Source organism: Carcharhinus amblyrhynchos, chromosome 1, assembly GCF_965287045.1.
Source record: "Carcharhinus amblyrhynchos chromosome 1, sCarAmb.v2.hapA, whole genome shotgun sequence".
In the NCBI taxonomy this organism is placed as follows: Eukaryota; Metazoa; Chordata; class Chondrichthyes; order Carcharhiniformes; family Carcharhinidae; genus Carcharhinus; species Carcharhinus amblyrhynchos.
Window position 1 is genome coordinate 24,903,356 of NC_137324.1, and position 18,124 is coordinate 24,921,479.

The following is an 18,124-nucleotide window of genomic DNA, read 5'->3' on the forward strand; positions in this document are numbered from 1 at the left end:
AGAAAAACAAGCCCCCAGAAGAAAGAATGTTTATTGGTGGTGGTGGTGGTGGTGGTGTGGGGGCGGAGGGGGTGGGGGGGGTGCAACTGAAAGCGAGCACTTACTGTGCTGAGGGGACTGTCCTTGATGGAGATGCATGTGTCCAAGAATGCAACTGATTCCAGAGAGTAGTCCATGGTTAGTCTGATGGTGGGATGGAACTTGTTGGTGTCATCATATAGTTGTTTCAGTGATTGCTCATCATGAGTCCAAACGAAGAAAATGTCATCAATGTATCTAGTGTATAGCGTCAGTTGAATGTCCTGTGCATGAAGAAGTCTGTGCATGAAGATGTTGGCATATTGAGGTGTGAATTTGGTCCTCATGGTTGTTCCATGTGTCTGAATGGAGAACTGGTTGTTGAAGGTGAAGACATTGTGGTCCAAGATGAAGCAGATGAGTTGTAAAATTGCATCTGGAGATTGGCAGTTGTTAGTGCTGAGTACGGTTGTGGCAATGTCATTATTGTGGGGGATGCTAGTGTAGAGTGCTGCGATATCTATTGCAACAAGGAGTTCATTCAACTGCTCCATGGGTGCTGAGTTTCTGTAAAAAGTCTGTAGTGTCGCGACAGAAGCTGGGAGTTCTTCATTGCACAAATATTTATGGAGTGTTTTTAACGCCGCTTTCAACAAACTTTTTAGTTTGGTGTGAGGAATGTGGGAGTGCTATTCAAGATGTAAATGTGTTTGGTTTCCATCATGAGTTGCTTTACAATTTATTAATTTATAAAAGTTGCAGCAATTATCAGTTAAATACCTAAGTTTAAGAAGACAAGAACATAAGAACTAGGAGCAGGAGTAGGCCATCTGGCCCTTCGAGCCTGCTCTGCCATTCAATAAGATCATGGCTGATCTTTTCATGGACTCTGCTCCACTTACCTGCCCGCTCACCATAACCCTTAATTCCTTTACTGTTCAAAAATTTATCTATCCTTGCCTTAAATACATTCAATGAGGTAGCCTCAACTGCTTCACTGGGCAGGGAATTCCACAGATTCCTCCTCAACTCAGTCCTAAATTTGCTCCCCCTTATTTTGAGTCCATGCCCCCTAGTTCTAGTTTCACCTGCCAGTGGAAACAACTTCCCTGCTTCTATCTTATCTGTTCCTTTCATAACCTTATATGTTTCTATAAGATTTCCCCTCATTCTTCTGAATTCCAATGAGTATAGCCCCAGTCTATTCAGTCTCTCCTCATAAGCCAACTCTCTCAACTCTGGAATCAACCTAGTGAATCTCCTCTGTGCCCCCTCCGGTGCCAGTATATCCTTCCTCAAGTAAGGAGGCCAAAACTGTACACAGTACTCCAGGTGTGGCCTCACCAGCACCTTATACAGCTGCAATATAACCTCACTGTTTTTAAATTCCGTCCCTCTGGCAATAAAGGACAAAATTCCATTTGCCTTCTTAATTACCTGCTGCACCTGCATACTAAATTTTTGTGATTCCTGCACAAGGACACCCAAGTCCCTCTGCACAGCAGCATGCTGCAATTTTTACTATTTAAATAATTGTCCATTTTGCTGTTATTCCTATAAAAATGGATGACCTCACATCTACCAATATTGTACCCCATCTGCCAGCCCCTTGTCCACTCACTTAGACTATCTATATCTCTTTGCAGACTTTCAGCATCCTCTGCACACTTCACTCTGCCTCTCATCTTAATGTCATCTGCGAATTTTGTCACACTAAACTTGGTCCCCAACTCCAAATCATCTATGTAAATCATAAAATTTCGGGTCCTAACACTGATCCCTGATCGCCAACCAGAAATACACCCATTTACCACCACTCTTTGCTTTCTGTTAGTTAACCAACCCTCTATCCATGCTAATACATTACCTGTAACACTGCATCTTTATCTTATGCAGCAGTCTTTGGAGCGGCACCTTGTCATATGCCTTCTGGAAATCCAGATACACCACATCCACAGGTTCCCCATTGTCCACGATGCATGTAATGTTCTCAAAGAATTCCACCAAATTAGTCAAACATCACCTTCCCTTCATGAACCCATGCTGCATCTTCCCAATGGGACAATTTATATCCAGATGTCTCGCTATTTCTTCCTTGATGATAGATTCAAGCATTTTCCCTACTACAGAAATTAATCTAACTAGTCTATAGTTACCCACATCTTGTCTACTCTCTTTTTTAAACAGTGGTGTCACATTTGCTGTTTTCCAATCTGTGGGAACCAACCCATAGTCCAGTAAAGTTTGGTTAATTACCACTAGTGCATTTGCTATTTCCCCTGTCATCTCTTTTAGTACCCTGGGATGCACTCGATCAAGGCCAGGAGACTTGTCTACCTTAAGCCCCATTAGCTTGCCCAATACTACCTCTTTAATGATATTGATAGTTTCTAGGTCCTCACCTGCCACAGTCTTCTTGTCACCAATTTTTGGCTCATTATTTGAATCTTCCACGGTGAAGACCAACACAAAATACCTGTTCAGTGCCTTGGCCATTTCTTCATTACCAGTTACTACACCACCACACCCCCACACCCCCAGGCCTTTTTTCATCCTCTAAAGAAGCTTTAGCCACTTTTTTTCATTTTATGTATTTATAGGAACTTTTGCTATCTGTTTTTATATTCTAAGCTAGTTTACTCTCATAATCCATCTTACTTTTCTTTAAAGGTCAACAGAAAGCCATACAAAAAACTATAAAGATTTCTCAATCCTCTAGCTTCCTGCTAAGCTTTACCACTTTGTATACATTTTGTTTAAATTTGATACCCTCTTTTATTTCCTTAGATATCCATGGCTGATTATTTCTTTTTCTACATCCTTATCGCTGGTATATACTTTTGCTGAGCACTGTGAAAAATCGCTTTGAAAGTCCTCTATTGTTCCTCAGTTGTCCCACCATAAAGTTTTTGCTCCCAGTCTACCTTAGCCAACTCCTCCTTCATCCCATTGTCGTCTCCTTTGTTTAAGCATAAGACACTGGTATTGGATTTTACCTTCTCACACTCCCACCTGTATTTTAATTTCAACCATACTGTGATCACTTGTACCAAGAGGATCCCTGACTGTGAGATCATTAGTTATTCTAGTCTCATTACATAGGACCAGATTTAGGATAGCTTGCTCCCTTGTAGGTTCCATTACAAACTGTTTAGTAAAGTTTAAACCCTTTTCATCTGCAACTCATTTGTTGCTATAGAAATGCTACAATCACAGACAGTGAGTTTCCCCTCCATCACCAAACCAGGCACCTGAGGAAAAAAAAACAACTGAAAGCAAATAGTAAATTCTATGTTAAATAGGCACAGAGTGAATGGCAAATTCCAACAGCAGTTATACACAAAGTCACTTCTCAACTCAATAAATTTGAGGCTTTTTACTGTACAACTTTCTTTAAAATCCCTACTTCTGACTTTGCCCCAAACTCGTGGGGTAAAAATTCGCCACTCAGCTGTTACTAAAGCGCTTAGTCTTTGGATTCATTGCAGTCAATGGAATGAAACATCAGGTTGGCATTTAACAGGCTGTCAATCCAATATCACTGTTGAGTGCTTCTGTCCAAAGCCAGTTTCTACCCTGAAGCGATTCCTCAAAGTTGGCAGCTCACCGCAAAGGGATTATTTGTGTGTAAATCCACCTAATGAATTTTTGAAAAGGGAATTGGCAAACTCCTCAAACATGAATAGGCCGGCACGATAGCACAGTGGTTAGCACTGCTGCCTCACAGCACCAGGAAGCTGGGTTCGATTCTGGCGTCGGGTCACTGTCTGTGCAGAGACTGCACGTTCTCCAAGTGTCTGCATGGGTTTCCTCCCACAGCCCAAAGATGTGCAGGTCAGGTGGATTGGCCATGCTAAGTTTGTCCCTTCACATCAGGGGGATTAGCCATGATAAACAGGTGGGGTTCCAAGGATAAGACTTGGATGGGATTGTTGTCGATGCAGGCTCAATGGGCCAAATGATCTCCTTCTGCACTGTAAGGGATTCTATGAGAGATATTGTCAACCTGCAGTCGCACACCACAATTTCTGCTCGTTCATCTGCATTCAGGACAGAAGGAAACCATTCAGTCCATTGTCTCTATGCTAGCTCTTTGAAAGGAGGTGCAGTGCAGATTCAACATGATTACACCAATGCCTAGAGGGTTAAATTATGAGGACACTAAAACCTGGCTTGTGTTAGAACATAAGAAAATAAGAAATAGGAGCTGGAGTAAGCCATTTGGCCCTGCGAGACTGATACACATTTAGTGAGATCATGGCTAGAATTAGGGACCTTGCGGTGAAGGATCCTCTTGGAGAGAGTGATCATTGTATGGTGGAGTTTCTGGTGCAGATGGAGGAGGAGAAAGTGGGTTCCCGGACACGCGTCCTTTGTTTGAATAGAGGGGAGTATGGTAGGATGAGAGAAGAATTGGCAAATGTGGACTGGGGGAGTGCGTTGGAAGGTAGGTCTGCTGAGGAGCAGTGGAGGATCTTTAAGGAGATCTTTCTTGGTGCTCAGCAGAAATTTATTCCGATGGTTAAAAAGGACAGTAGGAAGAGAGGTAATAAGCCGTGGATAACGAAGGAGGTGAAGGAAAGTGTTAAATTAAAAGTGGAGGAATTTAGAGTAGCTAAGAGCAGTGGGCGAGAAGAGGATTGGGAAAGGTTTAAATGTCAACAAAGATTGACAAAGAAGTTGATAAAGGAGGGTAGGAGAAGCTATGAGGCTGGGCTAGCACTTAATATAAAAAAGGATAGCAAGAGTTTTTATAAATATATAAAAAGGAAGAGGCTGGCTAGGGTGAACGTTGGTCCTTTAGAGGATGAGAAAGGGGACCTAGTGGTAGGGGATGGGGATATGGCTAAGGTCTTGAATAACTTTTTTGTTTCTGTCTTCACGGAGGAGGACGTGAATAATTTGCCGGGTGTTAGCGATGGAAAGGTGGTAGGAATGGAGGGTCTTAATGACATTACTGTTACTAGAGAGGTGGTGCTCGACAGACTGGAGGGGCTGATTGTGGACAAGTCCCCAGGACCGGATGGAATGCATCCGAGGGTTCTGAAAGAAATGGCGGAGGTGATAGTGGATGCCTTGGTGGTTATTTTCCAGACGTCGCTGGATTCCGGGGAAGTGCCGGAAGATTGGAAAACGGCTAATGTTACGCCGTTGTTTAAGAAGGGTGCCAGGCAAAAGGCGGGGAATTATAGGCCAGTTAGTTTAACGTCTGTGGTAGGTAAAATGTTAGAATCCGTCATTAAGGAGGAAATTGCGAGGCATCTTGAAGGGAATTGCTTGATAGGGCGGACGCAACACGGTTTCATTAAAGGGAAGTCGTGTCTGACAAATTTACTGGAGTTCTATGAGGATGTGTCTAGGGCAGTGGATAGAGGAGAGCCGGTGGATGTGGTCTTTCTGGATTTTCAGAAGGCGTTTGACAAGGTACCTCACAAGAGGTTATTGCAGAAGGTCAGGGGACATGGAGTTGGGGGTAGGGTGTTAGCGTGGATAGAGGATTGGTTGTCAAATAGGAGGCAGAGAGTGGGGGTCAATGGGTGCTATTCGGATTGGCGGTTGGTGACTAGTGGGGTGCCCCAGGGGTCGGTGCTGGGGCCTCAGCTATTTACCATTTATATAGATGATCTGGAGGAGGGAACCGAGTGCAGGGTGTCGAAATTTGCTGATGACACCAAGATTGGGGGAAAGGCAAATTGTGCGGAGGGTGTGGAGAGTCTGCAGAAGGATCTAGATAGGCTGGGCGAATGGGCCAGGAAATGGCAAATGGAATTTAATGTTGGCAAGTGTGAGGTGGTCCACTTTGGTAGGAAGAATGGTAGGAAGGACTATTACTTACGTGGAGAAAAACTGCAGCAGGCGACGGTGCAGAGGGACCTCGGGGTCCTTGTGCATGAGTCGCAAAAACCCAGCTTGCAGGTGCAGCAGGTGGTCAGGAAGGCGAATGGGATGCTGGCCTTCATAGCGAGGGGGATTGAATATAAAAGTAGGGAGGTCTTGCTGCAGCTGTATAGGGCATTGGTGAGGCCGCAGCTGGAGTACTGTGTGCAGTTTTGGGCGCCGCACCTGCGCAAGGATATTTTGGCCCTGGAGGGAGTGCAGAGGAGGTTTACTAGGCTGATACCGGAGTTGAGGGGATTGAGCTATGAGGAGAGGCTGAATAAACTAGGCTTGTACTCGTTAGAGTTTAGAAGAATGAGGGGAGATCTCATTGAGACGTATAAGATGATGAATGGGATGGATAGGATAGAGGTGGAGAGACTCTTCCCGCTCAAAAAAGACAGTAGGACTAGGGGGCACAGCCTCAAGATAAAGGGGAGGCGGTTTAGAACGGAGTTGAGGAGGAACTTCTTCACTCAAAGGGTGGTGAATCTCTGGAATTCTCTGCCCGTTGAAGTGGTGGAGGCTGCCTCACTAAATATTTTTAAGAAGCGGGTTGATGGGTTCTTGATAAGAGAGGGGATTAAGGGTTATGGGGAGAGGGCGGGAAAGTGGAACTGAGCCACGACAGATCAGCCATGATCTTATTGAATGGCGGGGCAGGCTCGAAGGGCTAGATGGCCTACTCCTGCTCCTATTTCTTATGTTCTTATGTTCTTATCTTCTACCTCAACTCCACCTTACCACACTAAAGTTAAAATTTCTTTATTACTCACAAGCTTACATTCACACTGCAATGAATCTACCATCTCCTTTCCCACACCCATTAATTCCCTTGGTACCCAAATATCTATCAAGCATCTTGAATATATTCAATTCCCAAGATCTCTGATATTGAGACATTCAAACATTCAACGCCATTTGAGTGAAAGGATTTTTTCCTCATCTCACTCCTAGATAAGCCCTTAGAGGAGCCACAAACTCCAAAGTGCATGAGGGGAATTTTTAAAAGGTTAGTTCAAAAGATCCCGCTCATGCACCATCCCCCCATACAAAGTCCTGTCCTTGCACCCATCCCCATGTCCCCTCATGCCCTTCAAGCCAAACCCTGCCCTTCCACCCACTCCTTCAGCACTCCCATGCCAAGCTCTACCTGCAGCCTAGTGTCCACATTACCCCCAATCCCATGAGCTGTAATATTTTTTATCAAATGCTTTTTGCAAATACATGTACACTAAATCCCCCCATTGTCCTTGATTAATCTAACCAGCTACACCCTCATAAAACTTTAACATGATTTCTCTTCATGTTGACTTCTGTTTAATTTTCTAAGTTTTCTGTAATCGCAATGCGAACAACAGATTCCAGTATTTTTGCCTACTACTGACGTGAGGTTAACTGGCCTATAATTCCATGACCTGAATTCTCCGAGGAATGAAATCACCATAGGATTGCCACTTGATTCCTATGTTCTGGCATAGCATTGGAACGCCATGTTTCGGTCTTCCAAGCCAGATCTCTTCAGGAATGTGGAATATACCTACTCTGAACAGGTGACCATGCAAATTAGGAACAGGAAATAGGCCATTTGGCCCCTCAAACCTGCTCTGCCGTTCAATACGATCATGGCTAATCTGATTGCAGCTATAACTCCATATTCCCACCAACCCCCAATAACCCTTCACCCCCTTGCTTATCAAGAATCTATCCAGCTCTGTCTTAAAAATATTCAGGCTTTTCTTCCATTGCTTTTCCAGAACAAAAGTTTCAAAGACTCAACGCCCTCTGAAAGATAAAGAGTCTCCTCATCTCTGTCTTAAATAAATGACCACTTATCTTTAAACAGTGACCTCTAGCTCTACATTCTCCTGTGAGAAGGAACATCCTCTCCACATCCAATCTGTCAAGACCCCTCAGGATCTTAAAGGGTTTGGTTAAATCACCTCCTACTCTCCTAAACTCCAACAGATACAAACCTGGCCTATCCAACCTTAAATCATAAGACAACCCACCCATTCCTGGTATTCCTTTATTAAACCTTCTCTAAACTGTTTCCAATGCATTTACATCCTTCTTTAAATAAAAAGACCAGTACTGAACACAGTACTCTAGTTGAGATATCACAATGCCCTGCATAACTAAAGCATAACCTCCCCACATTTGTATTTAATTCCCTTCACAATAAATAATAACATTCAATTAGCTTTCATAGTTACCAGCTAGGTAACTAGAACATGGTGACTCGGGGATTTTTCACAGTAACTTCATTGCAGTGTTAATGTAGGAACTTATAGAAACTTTAAAAATATTTATATTCTATTGCTAGCACAATTTTCCCTTTTATCATTTCTTAACTATTTCTTATGCCTCCTTTCCTTAGGTTTCCAATCTTTTTGATAATGTTCTAAGCCTATTCCTTTGATCCAGCGCTGTCCCTTGAGAGATGATTTGATCTGAGAGTTTAAACTGTTAAAAGGATTTGATATGGTAACTGTGGAGAAATGGTTTCACCTGGTAAGGGAATCCAGAACAAAACAACGTTGTCCTTAGAGTTGAGAAATTTAGGGACAAAATATGGCAGTACAAAAAGGATGGCAGAAATCTGGAATTCTCCCCCTGAAAACGCTGCGGTCATTTGGGGATTTGAAGACTGTGGCAGTTAATTGTAGTCAAGGGATATAGAGCAAAGCTGGGTAAATGAAATCAGTAAATGTTTAAGTCATAGAATCCCTACAGTGCAGAAGGAGGCCTTTTGGTCCATCGAGTCTGCACCAACCACAATCCCACCCACGTCCTATTCCCATAACCCCCCCATATTTACCCTGCTAATCCCTAACAATAGGGTAAACTTACCTAACCTGCACATCTTTGGGCACATCTTTGGCGTGTGGGAGGAAACTGAAGCACCTGGAGAAATCCATGCAGACACAGGGAGAAGGTGCAAACTCCACACCAACAGTGACCCAAGACAGGAATTGAACCCAGGTCCCTGACGCTGTGAATCCGAAAGACCCCCCCCCCCCCGATGCTGTGAGGCAGCAGTGCTAACCACTGTGCCACTGTGCCACCCGATGAATGGTGGAGCAGGCTCAAGGGGTCGAATGAACTATTCCTGTTTGTAATATTCTTATGTGTGTTCATTAGTATATCAATGGGTCATTGTAGGCCTGAATGATCTGGCAACACATATTTCTCTTTCCCCATGGACTGATCAGTTGATGTTCCCCCTGCAGGCTTGAAAGACTGTCAAAAACCAGCTGTCTCTGCTACACCCTGCACAGGAAGAGATGAAGTTATTTGACCAGATCCCAGCCACATCTTCTCTCTTTGGGGATCAGCTGGGATCTCGCCTGTCTTTGTTTCTGCTCTCCACCAGAGCTGGCTTCCTCCTGTGGGTGACCAGCAGGTCTGTGTAGACAGGTTCCACCCAAAAGGCTTGAGGCCTGTGGTTAAAGTGGATCAGGACAACCCTCTGAGCTCAGTGCACCAGTGTTGAGAGTCCAAAAGTGGCAGACAAGGCAGTAAAACCAAAACCAGCAAAATAGGAGTCACGATTACAGCTCTGGGTTCGTGAATTCAATACTGAGCCCAGAAGACTATGAAGTACCTGATCAAAAGTTCCTCAAGCTTGTACCACCGGAATACTGAAGGAGATGAGCATTCCAGAGTGGGAGCAAGGTAGAGAATTAAAATGACATGCTGACTGGGAACTTAGGGCCACACTTGTGGACTGAATAGAGCTGTCTATTTCTTTTAATTTTTACTCCATTCTTAAAATTACAAAGCCAATGCTCCGAGTTGGGCAGGCTGACTCCAATCCATTCCTTGCTTGCTCCCAAAACCAAATTCCATTTGAATCCAATTCATGGTCCCTACAAGACAGACAAACAAGATCCAAGCTGACAAGAAGAAGCATTGCACCCCATCTTGGACTTGATCCAACACTTGATCTCAGCCAAAAGACCAAGAGACAAATAGAGACTGAAAAAAATATTCAAACTAAATTCCAATTGAATCCAATTCAAGGTCTCCACGAGAGAGAGACAAAGAAGTTCCAAGCTGACAAGATATGACATTACATCCCATCTTAGGCTTGATCTGACGCTTCACCTTCATAGAATCTCTACAGTGCAGGAGGCCATTCGGCCCATCGAGTCTGCACCGACCACAATTCCACCCAAGCCCTATCTCCATAACCCCCACATATTAACCTGATAATCCCCCTGATACTAGAGTCAATTTAGCATGGCCAATCAACCTAACCCGCATATCTTTGGCTGAGATGGTTTTGGAAAATTGCACCAGGCGATGACTCAGTTAAACCTTATCAGCTATCCTCATCATTAACTCTCCCCTAGACTGGCTGTACCACTGATTCTCCCCTAGCATTGGTGTACCACCTACATGATCATTGACTCTCCCCTAACCTGGGTATACACCTACAGGATCATTGACTCTCTCCCTAGCCTGGGTATACACCTACAAGATCATTGACTCTCTCCCTAGCCTGGGTATACACCTACAAGATCATTGACTCTCCCCTAGCCTGGGTATACACCTACAAGATCATTGACTCTCCCCTAGCCTGGGTATACACCTACAAGATCATTGACTCTCTCCCTAGCCTGGGTATACACCTACAGGATGATTGACTCTCCCCCTAGCCTGGATATACACCTACAGGATCATTGACTCACTCCCTAGCCTGGGTATACACCTACAGGATGATTGACTCTCCCCCTAGCCTGGATATACACCTACAGGATCATTGACTCACTCCCTAGCCTGGGTATACACCTACAGGATGATTGACTCTCCCCTAGCCTGGATATACACCTACAGGATCATTGACTCACTCCCTAGCCTGGGTACACTACCTAAATGATCATACTTTCACCCCTGCCAGATAAGCAGATGGAGATTTTTTTGTACCTTTTGGTGCTTTATTCCGAATCAAAAAAGCCAATTAAATCTAATCACTGTCTCCACGTGAGGGACAAACCAGATCCAACCTGACAAGACAGCATATACTTCCCATCTTGGGCTTGATCAAACCAGATCCAAGCTGACAGGGTGAGGCACTACACCCCCTCCCGGGCTTGATCTGAGCTTCATCTTAGTCAAAAGACCCAGACGGCTTTGAAAAATTTCATCAGGACCGGATGGAATGCATCCGAGGGTTCTGAAAGAAATGGCAGAGGTGATAGTGGATGCCTTGGTGGTTATTTTCCAGACGTCGCTGGATTCCGGGGAAGTGCCGGATGATTGGAAAACGGCTAATGTTACGCCGTTGTTTAAGAAGGGTGCCAGGCAAAAGGCGGGGAATTATAGGCCGGTTAGTTTAACGTCTGTGGTGGGTAAAATGTTAGAATCCGTCATTAAGGAGGAAATTGCGAGACATCTTGAAGGGAATTGCCTGATAGAGCAGACGCAGCACGGTTTCATTAAAGGGAAGTCGTGTCTGACAAATTTACTGGAGTTCTATGAGGATGTGTCTAGGGCGGTGGATAGAGGAGAGCCGGTGGATGTGGTCTTTCTAGATTTTCAGAAGGCGTTTGACAAAGTACCTCACAAGAGGTTATTGCAGAAGGTCGAGGGACATGGAGTTGGGGGTAGGGTGTTAGCGTGGATAGAGGATTGGTTGTCAAATAGGAGGCAGAGAGTGGGGGTCAACGGGTGCTACTCAGATTGGCGGATGGTGACTAGTGGAGTGCCCCAGGGGTCGGTGCTGGGGCCTCAGCTTTTTACCATTTACATAGATGATCTGGAGGAGGGAACCGAGTGTAGGGTGTCGAAATTTGCTGATGACACCAAGATAGGGGGAACGGCAAATTGTGCGGAGGGTGTGGAGAGTCTGCAGAAGGATCTAGATAGGCTGGGCGAATGGGCCAGGAAATGGCAAATGGAATTTAATGTTGGCAAGTGTAAGGTGGTCCACTTTGGTAGGAAGAATGGTAGGAAGGACATTACTTACGTGGCGAAAAACTGCAGCAGGCGACGGTGCAGAGGGACCTCGGGGTCCTTGTGCATGAGTCGCAAAAACCCAGCTTGCAGGTGCAGCAGGTGGTCAGGAAGGCGAATGGGATGCTGGCTTCATAGCGAAGGGGATTGAATATAAAAGTAGGGAGGTCTTGCTGCAGCTGTATAGGGCATTGGTGAGGCCGCAGCTGGAGTACTGTGTGCAGTTTTGGGCGCCGCACCTGCGCAAAGATATTTTGGCCTTGGAGGGAGTGCAGAGGAGGTTTACTAGGCTGATACCGGAGTTGAGGGGGTTGAGCTATGAGGAGAGGCTGAATAAGAACATAAGAACATAAGAAATAGGAGCAGGAGTAGGCCATCTAGCCCTTCGAGCCTGCCCCGCCATTCAATAAGATCGTGGCTGATCCGTCGTGGCTCAGTTCCACTTTCCCGCCCTCTCCCCATAACCCTTAATCCCCTCTCTTATCAAAAACCCATCAACCCGCGTCTTAAAAATATTTAGCGAGGCAGCCTCCACCACTTCAACGGGCAGAGAATTCCAGAGATTCACCACCCTTTGAGTGAAGAAGTTCCTCCTCAACTCCGTTCTAAACCACTCCCCTTTATCTTGAGGCTGTGCCCCCTAGTCCTACTGTCCTTTCTGAGTGGGAAGAGTCTCTCCACCTCTATCCTATCCATCCCATTCATCATCTTATACGTCTCAATGAGATCTCCCCTCATTCTTCTAAACTCTAACGAGTACAAGCGGGGCCGAGGGGACGATCAGTGGGGATTGTGGGGGGAGGGGGTCCCACTGCTACTCTGCAGTCAGGATCGATGGAGGAAAGAGGGAGGCCAGCGATCGGGCGGGGCTGGAGGAGGCGGGGTAAGCTGGGGTGGGGGGAAACAACTGAATCAGCCTGCTTGAGGGTGGGGGGGTGGGGTCGGCACTGAGGAGGCATCAGCACTCTGGGGGAGTGGGGGAGGGGAGACTTGACTGTGGGGGAGAAACTCCCTGCAGGGGGGATCATGGAGGGGGATCGGTCCGGAGAGCAGGGCAGGCCGGGAGAAGGGGTGGTCGGGGTGGGCTCAGGAATAGTCGGGGAGCCAGCAATCGGGCTCTGGGGGGGTGGTTAGAGGGCCAGCGTTGCAGGGTTTGGGGTCTGGCCAGATATCGAGCTGGACAGTCATCGAGAGGTTGTTAGTGCAGGGCCGCTGCTCAGATCTCAGCACTGACAGATTGGCACATGCGCTGTCGCCCGCTCAGCACGCTGATTTCAGCCTCTCCAGTGGGGATAGGCCCCACTCATTAAAATTTAATGATATTCACACTGCTGGCCTTTGCAGTGCCGAGTGTGGGAGATTCTTCTCTGAACATCCACTGAACAAACCAGTGTGAATTACTCCAGTTTTCACATGAATTCAACACTTACAATTCTTTTGGGAGAATTCCAGCCATGATTTTTACTTTGCTAGACTGCATCATTTAACATGGGACTGGGAAGAATGTGTGTCTCCCATGTGCTGACAGATACATGGCACTGATATTTCTGACAAGGATAAAGCGCAAAGAATGTCTCTTTAGAGGGCATGTGTTATGTATAACTCTGCCAAAGGAGAATAATTTTTCTCCAAGGTAATTTAAAACAATCGCGGTGTCATATTGAGTTATCCAAAAAACAACAGCTTTCATTTATCTAGCACCTTTAACATAGCACAGGATCACAGAATTGTCATGGCGCAGAAGGAGGCTTGATTGCTCTTGCTCCATATCCCTCTATTTCTTGCACCTTCATGTGCTTATCTAAAAACCCCTCATACGCCCAACTGTATCTGTCTACACCAGCACCCCTGGTAGTATGTTCCAGGCATCTGCCACTCTATGTAAAACACTTGCCCTTCACATCTCCTTTGAACATTTCCCCTCTCATCTTAAATGCATTCCCTCTAGTATTAGACCTTTCAACTCTGGGAAAAAGATTCTGACTGTTACTCCTATCTATGCCTCCCATAATTTTATCAACTTCTATCAGACCTTCCTTCAGCCTCCGCCACTCCAGAGAAAACAATCTTAGTTTGTCCAGCCTCTCTTTATATCTCATATCCGCTAATCCAGGCAGCACCCTGGTAAACTTCTTTTGCACCCTCTTCAAAGCCTCCACGTCCTTCCTATAATGTGGTGACTAAAACTGAACACAGTACACTGAGTGCAGTCAAACCAAAGTTTCATAAAGCTGCAACAAGACATCTTGACTCTTATACCCAATATCCCAACCAATAAAGGCAAACATGCCATACACCTTCTTTACCATCCCATCTACTTCCGCGACCACTTTCAGGGAGATTTGAACTTGAACCTCAAGATCCCTCTGCACATTATGCTGTTCAGGGTCCTGCCATTAACTGTACTTACCCTTAAGAATTGATCTCCTAAAGTGCAACAATTCACTTTGGAGTGGCATGGTGGTTAGCACTGCTGCCTCAAATCTCCAAGGGCCTGGGTTTGGTTCCCGGCTCGGGTCACTGTCTGTGTGGAGATTGCACGTTCTTCCCGTGTTTACATAGGTTTCCTCCAGGTGCTCCAGTTTCCTCCTGCAATCCAAAGATGTGCAGGTTAGGTTAATTGGCCGTGCTAAATTGCCCCTTAGTGTGCTGGGCTGCTTAGGTTAGAGGGAGTAGCAGGGTAAATATGTGGAGTTACAGGAATAGGGCTTGGGTGAGCTGAATGGCCTCCTTCTGCACTGCAGGGTTTATATGATTCACACTTGCCCAGGTTAAACACCAGACAAGAAGCTCCTTCACTGAACCTTTGAAATTCTCTACTCAGGAAGTTGTGGATGCTCAGTCATTTTACACGCCCAAGGCAGTGGTTAATAGATTTTTGGATGCCCAGAGAATTAAGGGATACGAGGATAGTGGAGTTGAGTTAGAAGATCACCCACAAACTTGTTGAAAGCAGAACAGGGTTGACACCAAATGCACCTTATTGAAACAAATGTAGAGAAACTGGAGGTGAGGAATTCTACACCGAGCAGAATCCACTCCAGCAACTCCAACTGGTATCTGCATCCTGAAGGCGAGGGAAGGAAAACAGAAACCTGGGATTTCACTCCTGATCCCTGTCTTGTGATTCCAGCTGGGATTATAACTTATTTTTCTTTCATTCATGGGACAGGGGCATCACTGGTTCGGCCAGAATTTATTGCCCATCCCTGAGGGCAGTTGAGAGTCAACCACATTGCTGTGGATCTGGAGTCACGTGTAGACCAGACCAGGTAAGGATGGCAGATTTCCTTCCCTAAAGGACATCAGTGAAACCAGATGGGTTTTTGCGACAATCAACAATGGTTTTCATGGTCATCATTAGATGTTTAATTCCAAATTTTTTATTGGATTTGAATTTCGCCATCTACCGTGACAGGATTCAAACCCAGGACCCCACAGCACTGGGTCCCTGGATTACTAACCCAGTGATAATACCACTGCGCCACTGCCTCCCCTGATTGGGATCAAGTTTCAGTCACGCTATGAAACTGGAATTCTTCTGTTATTAGAAGTAAGCAATGAAAAAAGAGAAAACTGCAAAATTTGGGCTTTATTGCTGAAATCAATAAAATTAACAGGTTATTCATAGAATCTATAGTGCAGAAAGAGGCCATTTGACCCACCCAGCCTGCACCAACAAGAATCCCACCCAGGTCCTGTAACCCTACATATTTACCCTTCTAATCTCCATGACACTAAGTGACAATTTAGTATGACCAATCAACCTAACCTAAACATCTTTGGAGTATGGGAGGAAACCGGAGCACCCAGAGGAAACCAACACAGACACAACAGTGACCCAAGGCCGGAATTTAGCCCGGGTCCTTGGCGCTGTGAGGCAGCAGAGCGAAACACTGTGTTACCGTGCTGCCCATTCAAATGAAGACTCGTTTAAACAAAAACTGACTACAACTGTGGTGAATAATATGCGTTTACTGACTGAGCTCACACACAGAGAATAGCCATTTGGGTGATGATTTGCAGAGGTTTTTAACACTAAGCACAGGTCAGCACCTTCAGGTGAAGAGGAAACAACAAAGCTGAGGAAAAAAAAATCAAAGAAAATTGGAAATATTTTTCAAGAAGAGAGTTTCTCCGGTAATTTATTTGTGCCTAGCAAGCATCAACATGACCTAATCTACAATGTAATCTATGTTAGATGCAGCAAAAATAGATTGAAAGCTTTTTTTTCACAAAAACAAATCAATGGAGTGAGGAACCTTTGAAGAAATTTAACAAAAAAGACATTCAAGGCCTACCCTTAGACATTGTCAACATTGTCCACAGAAAGGGTGACCCAATGTAACAGGAATTCATCGCTATACCAGCCGGTTATTGCATAACTTATCTAAAAAAAACACATCATGCCCCCAGGTATCTTTGTGTATAAATGGATAGGGGCTGCTGTTTGTCTTACTGTACACAATCTAAGGAAGGATGAGGCATGGGCCTGTTTTAGTGAAATCAGTATGTCCTATCTGACAACTGATAATATCATCCCGAGAGGAAGTGACTGCTCTGAAGTTTTGAGTCAGACACGATGGCACAACGCTTTACTGTTACAAAGAACGCCCTTCTGAACTTTTACCTCACCGGCATTTATTTATTTTTTTGGCGTTCATGTTTGGGGAGGGCATCCTCCGAGCATTGCTTTTGTTTCAGGTGCAGATCTCTTTGGGCCTGCTGGTGTCCTGTGCAAAATGCAAAGGCGTGGCTGCTAAACATGTGGGCGCGGATAAACATAGAAACTAGAAGCAGGAGTAGGCAATTGGGCCTTTTGAGCCCGCTCCGCCATTCAATATGATCATGGCTGATCATCAAGTTCAATATCAAAATCCAATGCCCCCTTCTCCCCATCTCCCTTGATCCCTTTAGCCCCAAGAGCTATACCTAATTCCTTTTTGAAATTACCCAATGTTTTGGCCTCAATTATTTTCTGTTGTACTGAATTCCACACATTCACCTGTAGCACATTTTACCTGTAGCAATCAGGGGGGTGGGGGCTTCACCCACCACCGCTTCATTAGTCCAGGGCTCCATGGATCTAGAGTTGTTTCTGTATTGGATCAAGTGCTGCACTCATGCTGGGAGCGCTCGGCATGTGGGTCCCTGGTCACTGGCATCAATTCAGAAGCAAATTGACAAACATGTTTCCTCTTCATATAGATTGATATGGATTTCAATCAGACCCATTCAGAAAGCTGTTGATTAAAGGCCAGATTGTAACCTACAGCAGGCAATGGAGATAAGCAACAGCTGAAGGAGCGATATCATTGGCTTCAATTGGATAAAGAATAACACTACTGGAAGTCTCAGTACAAGTCAGCCGCCTGCCCTCTGTCCATTTGCAGCGGGAGACAGGTGGGGCGGCCCCTGACTCTCTGAGTGAAGATTATCTGACAGAAATCCACGATTTGTTGGTGGGCTTCGAGGAGTCGCTGAAGTCTGCCGATGGGACGTTGAGGGCCTTGATGTCAGTGCCCAGGAGTGAGCTGCTCCAGAAGCTGGACCCTCTTGAACAAGCCAAGCTGGATTTAGCTTCTGCATATGCACTAAATTCAATGTTTTGGATATACCTCATCACACAAGGAATCAACCCCAAAGAACATGGCGTCAAACAGGAATTGGAACGGATAAGGACATACATGAACAAAGTGAAAGAGCTGACGGATCAGCAGGAAGCATCGCGACTAGACAAGGGAGTGGTGTTGTGCATTGTTCGAAGTGCGCTGTGGGAAGCAAAGCCAGAAGGAAAGTCGAAAACACCATCCCAATCATCACATCACTGAGGGAAAAAAAAATCAGTATTGTAAGAATAAATGAGGAGTAACTTTGACAAGAACATTCTTTGTCACGCCAAGTGTCAGTACTGTTTAACAATGTAATCCTTTTTTATTTTTTTAAAAGTTGCACATGAATTTTTAGATTTTGTTCGCTAATAAATTCACAAGAAAGACAATCAAAAAAAAATTTGCAGCGGGAGACAGAAGAAAAGAAAACCTCAGTGCAACACAGCTGGCATTATACAGCGTCTGCAATGTGAAAAAACTAACACTGAGCCAACTTTGAAACTAACAAAGCAAGTGAACAAAAAAGCCTGGTCAAAGAGACAGTGAGTCTTAAAGAAGAGTGGGAGGGAGGTAGGTAGGCAGCAAGGTAGAGTAAACTCGTAAATGGGTTGAAGGCTTATGGGGAGAAGGCAGGAAAATGGGGATGAGAAGCATGT

The 18,124-nt window shown here is 45.2% G+C and overlaps 1 pseudogene; it reads left to right on the plus strand.

Moving 5' to 3' along the window:
- The first annotated feature begins 7,388 nt into the window (after positions 1-7,388).
- On the plus strand, positions 7,389-17,687 carry LOC145348681 (nuclear nucleic acid-binding protein C1D pseudogene; annotated as a pseudogene).
- Positions 17,688-18,124: the final 437 nt, after the last annotated feature.